The sequence below is a fragment of the Lycium ferocissimum genome, chromosome 6 (genome assembly GCF_029784015.1).
Source record: "Lycium ferocissimum isolate CSIRO_LF1 chromosome 6, AGI_CSIRO_Lferr_CH_V1, whole genome shotgun sequence".
Lineage (NCBI taxonomy): Eukaryota > Viridiplantae > Streptophyta > Magnoliopsida > Solanales > Solanaceae > Lycium > Lycium ferocissimum.
In genome coordinates, this window is record NC_081347.1 from 27,531,924 (window position 1) to 27,544,026 (window position 12,103).

At 37.4% G+C, this 12,103-nt stretch overlaps 1 long non-coding RNA gene across 1 annotated transcript; it reads right to left on the bottom strand.

The window, feature by feature from the left end:
• Window positions 1–1,432: 1,432 nt before the first annotated feature.
• On the bottom strand, window positions 1,433–8,005 carry LOC132060746 (uncharacterized). The gene is made up of 2 exons (XR_009416003.1): window positions 7,317–8,005; window positions 1,433–1,678 (listed from the first exon to the last, which is right to left on the bottom strand). It is a non-coding gene; the product is annotated as an uncharacterized LOC132060746 (long non-coding RNA).
• Between the last annotated feature and the right edge of the window lie 4,098 nt (window positions 8,006–12,103).

Below are 12,103 nucleotides of genomic sequence, written 5' to 3' on the forward strand. Positions count from 1 at the left end.
GACTTGATCAACAAGACCCAGTTGGGAAATCTAAGGCCACGGATGAGTTTGTAGCGCATTTCTCCAACAATGACTAACTCTACCTATGACCCGCTAACCGTAGTCTAGGAAAAAAGGTAAGCCATAACCTACCTGGAAAGCTGAACAGGAGCCACGAACCGTCACACCTTGGCCTTGCCCTTTCGTAGCGCGTCCAAGTACTCAAAGTCTATTCATAATCGAATTCTCTATTAAAACCATGAATAACAACACCCATACTACTATACTTCTAGTTAGGTTAAATTCTAACCCAAGGAATTTAGGGAAACAGGCCCACAAGGGTAAAATGGAAAATTAAGAGATGGAACATGCAATTCAAGCTCTAGGTGATCAAACCCACTAATCAATTGCTAGATTTAAAGTAAAACCTTCAAATTTGGGTATGAACCCTAATTCTTCAATCCTCAAATTTACCATTAATAATGGAAAAAATAGGCTTAACAACAAGGAATTCATCAAAATCTATGGTTATACTAGTCAATTTCACTATCAATTTCCATTTTAGAAGTCTAAACCCATTTCAAGAAATTTAACACAAGACTCACCTTTTTAACGTTTTGATTCTAGTGATTCTAAGCATGGATTATGGATCTAGAAAGGTAAATGATGAAGTCTAGGGTCATAGATCTTACCTCCAAGAAGATTCAGCCCATAAGTTGATTAGTTCTCCCAAAGAGTTATTAGAAACTGATGAAAAGGAAGTGATACGGTTTAAGGGTTTTAAGTCGAGAAAAGAATAGAATTCTACCAGACATTGGCTACGGCAGTCAGAGGAACCACCGCAATGCATGTGCTATGGCGCCACATGGCCCGCTATAGCGGCCATCCCAAAAACCCACAAGCCGTTGTACCGGCAAGGATACCTCTACTGCGAACTCGCCATGGCGGTTGGCATGACTGCCATGGCCACTACTGGAAAATAGGCTTATGGCAACGCCGAGAAAACCGTTGCTATAGACAGGAGCACCGTTGCTATATATCTATAGCAACGGTTTATCATGCGTTCCATCCGCTCGCGTGCCCATATATCTATGGCAACGGTTTGTGCAACGGTTGGCGAAACCCGTTGCTATATCATTATCTACAAGCAACGGTTGTTCCTTTTTTCGATGCAACGAGTTTTTGTGTGTGTATGGAACGGTTTCTAACCGTCCCCATAGACCTTTAAGCAACGACTTTTGAGGCTATTGCAACGGTTTCGTAGAGGTTATTGCACCAGACCTTTTACTTTATTGCAACGGTTTTTGTCTAATGCAACGGTCTTTTTATTTGTTATTTGGAACAGCCTATTGCCATGGTTTGTCTGAAATAGTAGCCCTGGTTATAAATTGATATATATATATATATATATATATATTTACATATAAATAAATAAAATACATTACAAATTACATAAACCAGAAAACACAATTTTTCATAATCCAAAATATCCAACATTCCTAATCCAACATATATACCCGTAAAAGCAAAATGTTCAACCCAAAATGCATAATTAAGTTTTACATTTCAAGATTTAGGATAAGTTTCAAAATGTTCGATAGCAAAAAGATTCTTAGAACATGTAGAAATCTTCATAAAAGATCTTCTCAAGTAAGATCAATGTCTTCACTGTCTCCGTCCCTTTCTTCATTTTCGACACCTACAAAAGAGAATAAATAATGTCACTGCCCTTCAAATGCACGCGCACATAATACAAAGAATAAATAATGTCACTGCCTTCATATTGTAAGTTTTGTCATCACCAAGGGCATGAAGAAAATAGCTGCAGATTGATGTTGAAAAAGAGAGGTTTTCAACAAGGTGATATTGAGCGATTGCATGGGGACAAATTTGAAGGTGATTTACGTCAATTTTTGAATATAAAAAAGAATAAAGATGTTGATGGTTGTGCTAACAAACACGGGAAGGCTCATGGTGCAAATGGTATAGCAGACAAGGTTGTGGAAAATATAGACGACCAGTGCGAGAACAAGCGTTGGAAAAGCAATTAGCGCTAATAGCAAAAGGCAAAAACGAGATGGCTTTACAAACAACGAAACTAGAGGAAAAGATGCGAGGCAAAAATGTTCTTTGCGGTAATTTTTGATGTTGTGCAAACTAAAAACAAGTTTGCGGTACTAAAGGAGGGTGAGGATGAGGCATCGGTAGTAGAAATTTCTTTTGATGATGCTACCGGTAGGCATTTGGTTGTAGAAAGATTCGATGCTCATGTAAAAGGTAGAGGTGTCGGGGAAACGATTGGTGGAAATTCATAAGGGTACGATTGGTACAAATACGCTCGAAATACTCAAAGAATTGTTGGTTAATGCACCGGTTCATTCGATTGCACAAAAGGTAGCAGATGGCTCAATATTGCTCGTAGTGGCAAAACCCTTTGAATGAGAATTCGATAAGCAGGCGAGTGCGGCGGCGAGAGGCTCAAAAGAATGCACATGAGTGAAAAAGCGGTGATAATATTGGTAAGACTAAGCGAAAAACTATTTGGGTTGAAGCCTCTTTTTCAAGTCCAAAGGTGCGAAGGCCACTATGAATAAGGCTTGGTTGTAGAACCAGTACCGAAGCTCAATCGGTGCTAAGGTGCAAGGTTTGGTTGATGAAAACGATCTTATATAAAAACAATGCACGAATTCAAGTTAATTCTCCGGTGAAATTCGGTCACAAACAATAGCAAAGTGCATCAAAAATAAATGATACGGCCTCAAAAATAAAAGACTTTGTCTCAAGGCAAAGTCGCCCTCTCCGGCATAACTTCCTTAAGGAAAAACTAAAGTTATGCCGGAGGGGGCATAACTTTTCCTCAAGGCATAATTTAGTTTTGCCTTATTGGGCAAAACTTTTCCTTAAGGAATTATGCCTTATGGCGTACTTTTAATTAAGGTATAACCAAAAGTATGCCTTAACTAAAAGTGTGCCTTGAAAAGTTAAAAAAAAAAAAAAAAAAAAGTCTCAAGGCAAAGTCGCCCCCTCGGCATAACTTCCTTAAGGAAAAACTAAAGTTATGCGGAGGGGGCATAACTTTTCCTCCACCCTAGTAATAATCGGTGACCGAATCGCATCTTTGTCCCTTAAATTTGGAAGGAACTCCAAATCTACTTGAATAATATTGCACTTACCCTTTAAGATCTATAATTATATTAAGTATCATCAAGGAAGTCAAATGTTTATTTCAAGAACAAAAATGCGGTATTCGATAGAATCGATTCGGATATGCCGCAAAGGAAATAAAAGGAGTTCACTATACAAGCCAAGGATAGTGACTATATGTTCCACATAGAGTGAAAGCACAAGCAAATAACACGTGATCTACTTTTATATAATTAAGCTACTACTCGGCATTCCAATTATTCAAGGGCTATTACGTTAATGGAAAAACTATTTGGGATTGGCCGGTCACATCACAAGTAGAAAAATAGATGATTTTACCTTCTATTTCATTTCAATAGAAATAGCAATCGCTACAAATAGCAAGGCCCTTCTGCGAAGTTTGTCTTGTACGAGGCATGCTTCCTTGTCTACCAACCATGGAAAACAAGCAAGCGAAAATGAACTTGTGTTTTCAGATTCGACTCCATGGCTACTTCCCAAGGTTGCATTTGGAAGACATTAATCGGCATGTAGTGTGTCCAAATTCCATCAAACTTCAAAATCCCGATATCAATTTACTTGAGTTAAATTTGACTAGCTTTCATCTCAAGGCAAAGTACGCCCCCTCCCGGCATAACTTCCTTAAGGAAAAACTAAAGTTATGCGGAGGGGGCATAACTTTTCCTCAAGGCATAATTTAGTTTTGCCTTATTGGGCAAAACTTTTCCTTAAGGAATTATGCCTTATGGGGCAGACTTTTAATTAAGGTATAACCAAAAGTATGCCTTAACTAAAAGTGTGCCTTGAAAAGTTAAAAAAAAAAAAAAAAAAAAAAAGTCTCAAGGCAAAGTCGCCCTCGGCATAACTTCCTTAAGGAAAAACTAAAGTTATGCGGAGGGGGCATAACTTTTCCTCCACCCTAGTAATAATCGGTGATCGAATCCGCATCTTTGTCCCTTAAATTTGGAAGGAACTCCAAATCTACTTGAATAATATTGCACTTACCCTTTAAGATCTATAATTATATTAAGTATCATCAAGGAAGTCAAATGTTTATTTCAAGAACAAAAATGCGGATTCGATGGCGATTCGGATATGCCGCAAAGGAAATAAAAGGAGTTCACTATACAAGCCAAGGATAGTCGACTATATGTTCCACATAGAGTGAAAGCACAAGCAAATAACACGTGATCTACTTTTATATAATTAAGCTACTACTACGGCATTCCAATTATTCAAGGGCTATTACGTTAATGGAAAAACTATTTGGGATTGGCCGGTCACATCACGGTAGAAAAATAGATGATTTTTACCTTCTATTTCATTTCAATAGAAATAGCAGCTGCTACAAATAGCAAGGCCCCTTCTCGAAGTTTGTCTTGTACGAGGCATGCTTCCTTGTCTACCAACCATGGAAAACAAGCAACCGAAAATGAACTTGTGTTTTCCGCATTCGACTCCATGGCTACTTCCCAAGGTTGCATTTGGAAGACATTAATCGCATGTAGTGTGTCCAAATTCCATCAAACTTCAAAATCCGATATCAATTTACTTGAGTTAAATTTGACTAGCTTTCATCTCAAGGCAAAGTCAAATCCGGCATAACTTCCTTAAGGAAAAACTAAAGTTAAAACTTTCCTCAAGGCATAATTTAGTTTTGCCTTATTGGGCAAAACTTTTCCTTAAGGAATTATGCCTTATGGGGCAGACTTTTAATTAAGGTATAACCAAAAGTATGCCTTAACTAAAAGTGTGCCTTGAAAAGTTAAAAAAAAAAAAAAAAGTCTCAAGGCAAAGTCCATTTCCCCTCGCATAACTTCCTTAAGGAAAAACTAAAGTTATGCCGGAGGGGCATAACTTTTCCTCCACCTAGTAATAATCGGTTCGCATCTTTGTCCCTTAAATTTGGAAGGAACTCCAAATCTACTTGAATAATATTGCACTTACCCTTTAAGATCTATAATTATATTAAGTATCATCAAGGAAGTCAAATGTTTATTTCAAGAACAAAAATCGATACTTCCAAAGGAAATAAAAGGAGTTCACTATACAAGCCAAGGATAGCTGACTATATGTTCCACATAGAGTGAAAGCACAAGCAAATAACACGTGATCTACTTTTATATAATTAAGCGGCATTCCAATTATTCAAGGGCTATTACGTTAATGGAAAAACTATTTGGGATTTTCAATCACGGTAGAAAAATAGATGATTTTTACCTTCTATTTCATTTCAATAGAAATAAAAGTATACAAATAGCAAAAGTTTGTCTTGTACGAGGCATGCTTCCTTGTCTAACCATGGAAAACAAGCAACGGCGAAAATGAACTTGTGTTTTGCGACTCCATGGCTACTTCCCAAGGTTGCATTTGGAAGACATTAATCGGCATGTAGTGTGTCCAAATTCCAAAAAAAATTTACTTGAGTTAAATTTGACTAGCTTTCATCTCAAGGCAAAGTCTCCCCCTGCAAGATAACTTCCTTAAGGAAAAACTAAAGTTATGCGGAGGGGGCATAACTTTTCCTCAAGGCATAATTTAGTTTTGCCTTATTGGGCAAAACTTTTCCTTAAGGAATTATGCCTTATGGGGCGTTTTTTTTTAATTAAGGTATAACCAAAAGTATGCCTTAACTAAAAGTGTGCCTTGAAAAGTTAAAAAAAAAAAAAAAAAAAAGTCTCAAGGCAAAGTCTCCCTCCGGCATAACTTCCTTAAGGAAAAACTAAAGTTATGCCGGAGGGGGCATAACATTTTTTCCTCCACCTAGTAATAATCGGTAGGATCGAATCTGCATCTTTGTCCCTTAAATTTGGAAGGAACTCCAAATCTACTTGAATAATATTGCACTTACCCTTTAAGATCTATAATTATATTAAGTATCATCAAGGAAGTCAAATGTTTATTTCAAGAACAAAAATGCAGATTCAGTAACTGATTCGGATATGCCGCAAAGGAAATAAAAGGAGTTCACTATACAAGCCAAGGATAGTGACTATATGTTCCACATAGAGTGAAAGCACAAGCAAATAACACGTGATCTACTTTTATATAATTAAGCTACTACTACGGCATTCCAATTATTCAAGGGCTATTACGTTAATGGAAAAACTATTTGGGATTGGCCAGTCACATCACAAAGTAGAAAAATAGATGATTTTTACCTTCTATTTCATTTCAATAGAAATAGCAACTGCTACAAATAGCAAGGCCCCTTCTCTGAAGTTTGTCTTGTCTGAGGCATGCTTCCTTGTCTACCAACCATGGAAAACAAGCAACTGAAAATGAACTTGTGTTTTCCAGATTCGACTCCATGGCTACTTCCCAAGGTTGCATTTGGAAGACATTAATCAGCATGTAGTGTGTCCAAATTCCATCAAACTTCAAAATCCTGATATCAATTTACTTGAGTTAAATTTGACTAGCTTTCATCTTTGCCCCCTCCGGCATAACTTCCTTAAGGAAAAACTAAAGTTATGCGGAGGGGGCATAACTTTCCTCAAGGCATAATTTAGTTTTGCCTTATTGGGCAAAACTTTTCCTTAAGGAATTATGCCTTATGGGGCAGACTTTTAATTAAGGTATAACCAAAAGTATGCCTTAACTAAAAGTGTGCCTTGAAAAGTTAAAAAAAAAAAAAAAAAAAAGTCTCAAGGCAAAGTCTGCCCCCTCCGGCATAACTTCCTTAAGGAAAAACTAAAGTTATGCCGGAGGGGGCATAACTTTTCCTCAAGGCATAATTTAGTTTTGCCTTATGGGGCAAAATTTTTATCATTTACCAAACAGGAAGGGAAGCGAAATTTGAATCAAAACTTAGGGCTACCATCCTTAAATTCCAATTTTAATCGATTTTAGAGTATTTATAAACAAGCTTTTCATTATACCGAAAATGCTTTTTTAGTCAAAAGTCGAGTGCATTCTAGTGATCCACAGCCTCTCTCAAATTCACAAAATTAATTCCTCATAATTCAAGCATGCCTAGCCATATAGGGCCTCCATCTATATTTCCTCATCCCATAAATGAGAACTAGCTAAAAGCTGAAGGTTATTGGAAAACGAACTTGCCAACTGAAAACTAAGAAGATGAAAATGGGACTTTAAATAACAACCAGTATAAAATTCAATTACCAACGAAACCAATATAAAATTCAATATCAAACAGAATTGTAAGAGCTACAAAATATTATTGAAATTACCTTTCGACGAGCAACGAATTGAGGCGTTTGAGAGTTGACAATGCTTCAAGCTTTCACCATGGACAACGAGTTTAGAACAAGAATAAACAAACACAAATGAGAAGCAAAAGAAAGGAAATTCCAAGAGCAAAGAAAACCTAATTTCGTTAGATTCTTGAGAGAAATAATCGTGTCTCACAAGCTCATTTTATACAACAAAATCAGAACAATCCAACATTAGACACGGCATTAACTTTGAAAACAGTAAAGCTCACACCTTTCCGCTAGATATTTACTAAATCGAAGTAATTCCACCCAATTCTTACAACAACAAAATAAGCAAGCAGATATTGTAAAAATATTGAGACAAAAAAAAAAAGGAATATCAAGAAATCAGAGCCCATACTTATTCAAAAAAAAAAAAAAAAAAAAACCCATACCACAAATGATTTTATTTTAGAATTGGAAGAACATGCAAAATAAATCCAAAAAAAAAAAAAGAGATGAGAGAATAGAGAAGATAACTTGGAATTGAGTAACGAAGCTACGAGATTCAAGTAGAGCATTGATAATTAGGGTGCAAAGTGAAGTAGAAATTTGTAGAGAGAGATAGAGTGAGGTGGGTGATGAATTTAGTAGAGAGAGAGAGAGTTCAGTGTTTAATTTGGTTCAATACAGATTTTACGATTTTTGGCTAAAAGGAAAAATAATGTGGTCTCTCTATTAGGCGGGCTACAGTGAAAATAAGGAAAATTTGGGAGGGAATTTAAAACCGTTGCAATAGAAACAAAAGCATTTGCCATATTACAACTATTGCAACGGTTAAAGAAAATCGTCCCATTAGGGACATGTATGGTGACGGTTTAGATACAATTGCAACGGTTTAGACGCTAAAGTGTAGCTATAGCATTCTGTCCTTGTGCAACGGGTATAACCGTTGCAGTACCTCGGTTACAGCAACGGTTGTATAACCGTTGCAGAGGAAGGCGTTGCCATAGCCCTAATTTCCAGTAGTGGGCAGCTTGTCAATAAACACCCCTGTCCTCTATGACCGTTGGCCTATCAGTATAGCGGGACCTCCACGGCTGTTTCTGGGATGCTATAACATTTACACCAGATATCAGAAAGTTCTGGTTTTGACCAATCTCGACCTAAAATTCGACTATTACCCGAGGCCCCTCAGATACCAAAGCAACATGCAAACACACACAAAAATGCACTACGAACTCACCCGTGGCCTTGGATTTCCCAACAGAGGTCTATTTTACCGTATCAACCCCCAATGGACTAAAGATAAGTTTCCAATCCAAGTTCCAAAACGCTCCTAATTTCAAAAGTCACTCCAAAACCTGCCCGATGACCTAGGGAAAGGGTCAACAGGGGTAAAAGGGTCATTAGCACTATAACGACCAATCGGGTCGTTACAGATAGTATTTTCATCAACAAGTTACTCTATGAAGCATATAAAATATAGAAAAGGACTTGCTAAGAACAATATTACTAGAACATGAATCAACATAGGACATCTCAAGTTGCTAAGAATGGAATCATTATAAAGTGGCGTTATGTTTATGTTTCGTTCATATGGATCAAGCCAAAAGAAGGAAAGTTAGCCTTAACATATCTTATATCAACTTCTCTCATAAGCGTCCAAGCTTAGCTTCTTCTTAAACAGAATCTTCAATCACAAATATGATACTAACGTCACTATAACTCTCAAATACAACTATGAACATTACACATATTCTAAACGAATTTTGACAGCATCTCCCCATAGTCTTCCCTACTTCCATAACTTCCAATCAACCAACAACACAAGAACAACATGCAATATAATATATACAAGCTAAACTAAACATTTCCAGTGACAAAATCCCACCAACACAACTTCAACCCAAGTCAATACACAAAGACAACCTAACATATGGTTTTCACCTCCTCTCCTGTGATTCTTCAACCAACTAAATTATTCATGACTTCTAACACTCCAAATACGTAGAGGAGAGGTTAAATCTTACCCCAAATACGTAGATGAGAGGTTAAATCTTACCCCAACTACGTAAAGGAGAGGTTAAATCTTACCTTTACTGGGCTTGCTTCACCTCTAAGAATCCTCAAAACTCAGCATCAACAACAAGAATTTAAACTTCAACTTGCATCCAACACCTTTACTAAGATCTTCCACATTTGGAGAGTTTGATTTGAGCTTGGATCGCATAACTTATGTTCCTTAGACTGGAGAGAGGGTTTGGGGGGTCTCTAAGGAGTATTTTGGATGAGAGGGATATGAAAAATGATGTTAAATGAGGCTATCAACAAAAATATATCAACCAAAGTCGGCAACCGACTTTGATCTGCATTGGCATCTGTGGCCGCAGATGACCTCGCAGATCATTTCTAGAAATTTCCAGAAACTTCCTCAGCCTTGGCTCTCATATGCGACCCTGATCTGCAACGCAGATCATGCCTTACACTTCCTGAACTTTTTCGAAACGTATCTTCTTCTACTTGTATGATCCCGAACCTTTAGGTACCTACTTATAACACATATACGACCTTCCGCAGCCTATTAGAAACTTCATACTACCTTCGACTCATATTAGTTTACTTACGACACAAACCACGTGAAATTTTATGAGGTGTAACAAGAAGTAACTTCAGTGGACCTGGTCCTGTGATAGAATTGCATCGATGTACACAAATCAAGCAAAGTCTATTCATAATTAAATTCTATATTAAAACCATGATTAATGACACCAATATTGCTATACTTCTAGTTAGGTCAAATTCTAACCCAAGGAAATTGGGGAAACTGGCCCACAAAGGTAAAGCAGGAAATTAAAAGATGGAACATGCATTTCAAGCTCTAGGTGATGAAACCGACTAATCAATTTCTAAAACAACTCAAGATTAAGCCTAATTTGGATTTAAAGTAAAACCCCCAAATTTGGGTATGAACCCTAGTTCTTCAATCCTTAAATTTACCATTAATAATGGAAGAAATAAGCTTAATAACAAGGAATTCATCAAATTCTATGGTTATACTAGTCAATTTCACCATCAATTTCCATTTTAGAAGTCTAAACCCATTTAAAGAAATGTAACACAAGACTCATCTTCTCTATTTTGATTCAAGTTATTCTAAGAATGGATTAGATTACCTATTGGTTGGTTTGAAGTTGGTGAAGCAGAGTTGTTGGGACCAGATTTGGTCTATCAAGCTTTGGAGAAAGTCAAGTTGATTCAGGAGCATTTGAAAATGGCTCAGAGTCGCCAGAAGTCGTATACAGATGTGAGGAGAATGGACTTAGAGTTTCAAGTTGATGATTGGGTGTTCCTAAAGGTTTTGCCTATGAAAGGGATGATGAGATTTGGCAAGAAAGGAAAGCTCAGTCCTAGATATATTAGACCTTACAGAATCCTGCGAAGGGTTGTTCAAGTAGCTCATGAGCTTGAGTTGCCACAATAGTTGGCTATTGTTCATCCAGTATTCTATGTATCCATATTGAGGAAGTGTGTGGGAGACCCGTCATTGGTTGTTCCTGCTGACGCCATAACGGTTAAGGATGGTCTGACTTATGAATAGATCCACGTAGTTATCCTTGATCGTCAGGTTAGCAAGTTGAGAACTAAGGAAGTAGCCTCAATAAAGGTCTTATGGAGAAGTCATAAAGTCTAACAGGCTACATGGGACGCCAAGGAAGACATGAGATACATATATCCCCATTTGTTTGGAAAGCAACCAGAGAACGCTCAAAGTAACCCTTCTACAATCCATGCCATGGCTCATGTTTCACGTTCATGTCATGTATCCAGTGCCCATGTTCCATATCTCAGTATTCATGTTTCCATGTAACCATGTCATGTTAATTCAGTCTCCATGTTTCATGTTATGTTACCTTCACGTTCATGTATTCAAGCCATGTTTAGTAATGTCCTCAACCATGAGCCATCATTCGAGGACGAATGATCCCTAGGGGGAGATATTGTAAAACCCAATACCTTTAAATTAAGTTACGTTCATGATTCGAGGCTTAGAAATCAAGATAGGAAGTGTTGGGATTGAAATTTGGCCTTGGAATGGTAAAAGGACGTTTTACGTCAAAAGTACGGGCCGTACAAATTTGTACGGGACATACAATTTGAACATACCTCACAAGGGATAATCAGAAGCCATTGGAATTTGACAATTCTAGGTACGGGCTAGAAGTACAGGACGTACTTTTGTCCCGTACCTCGCGTGCAAAAAAATCATAGGTTCTGGAAAATGGCATACGAGGTACGCCCACAATGTACGGAACATACAATATTCTACTTGCCATACATTGTGCCCGTACTTTCCCCGCTTAAGCAAATAGTATAAATTCGGGACTTCAGTTTTTAATCCCACTTTTCATCTTCTCAAGCCCTAGCACAAAGTTCTCCTCATTCTACCATCAAGATAAACTAAGGTAAGCCTATTCCAAGCCTTTCAAGTGAATTCTAACATGTATCCACGATTTCTAAACAAGAATTAAGGCTTGTTTAGAAAACCCATCTAAGGGCTTCAATATTAAGGCTTTCGAATTTCTTCTCCAAGTCCAGATAGTTGTTACAAGTTTTGGAGCGTTACAGGTATGTAGGGTTTCGATCTACGTGTGGGAATATCATTGTTCTTCCCCACGCCACATTCTTCTAGGATTGTGTGAAAGTTCACCAAACTAGGGTTCTATACATGCTCATGATAACCCTAAGTACATGTACCATGATATACCATGTTTTTATGATTAATTCGTTATTGTGTCCTCAATATTCCATTCTGGTTATTG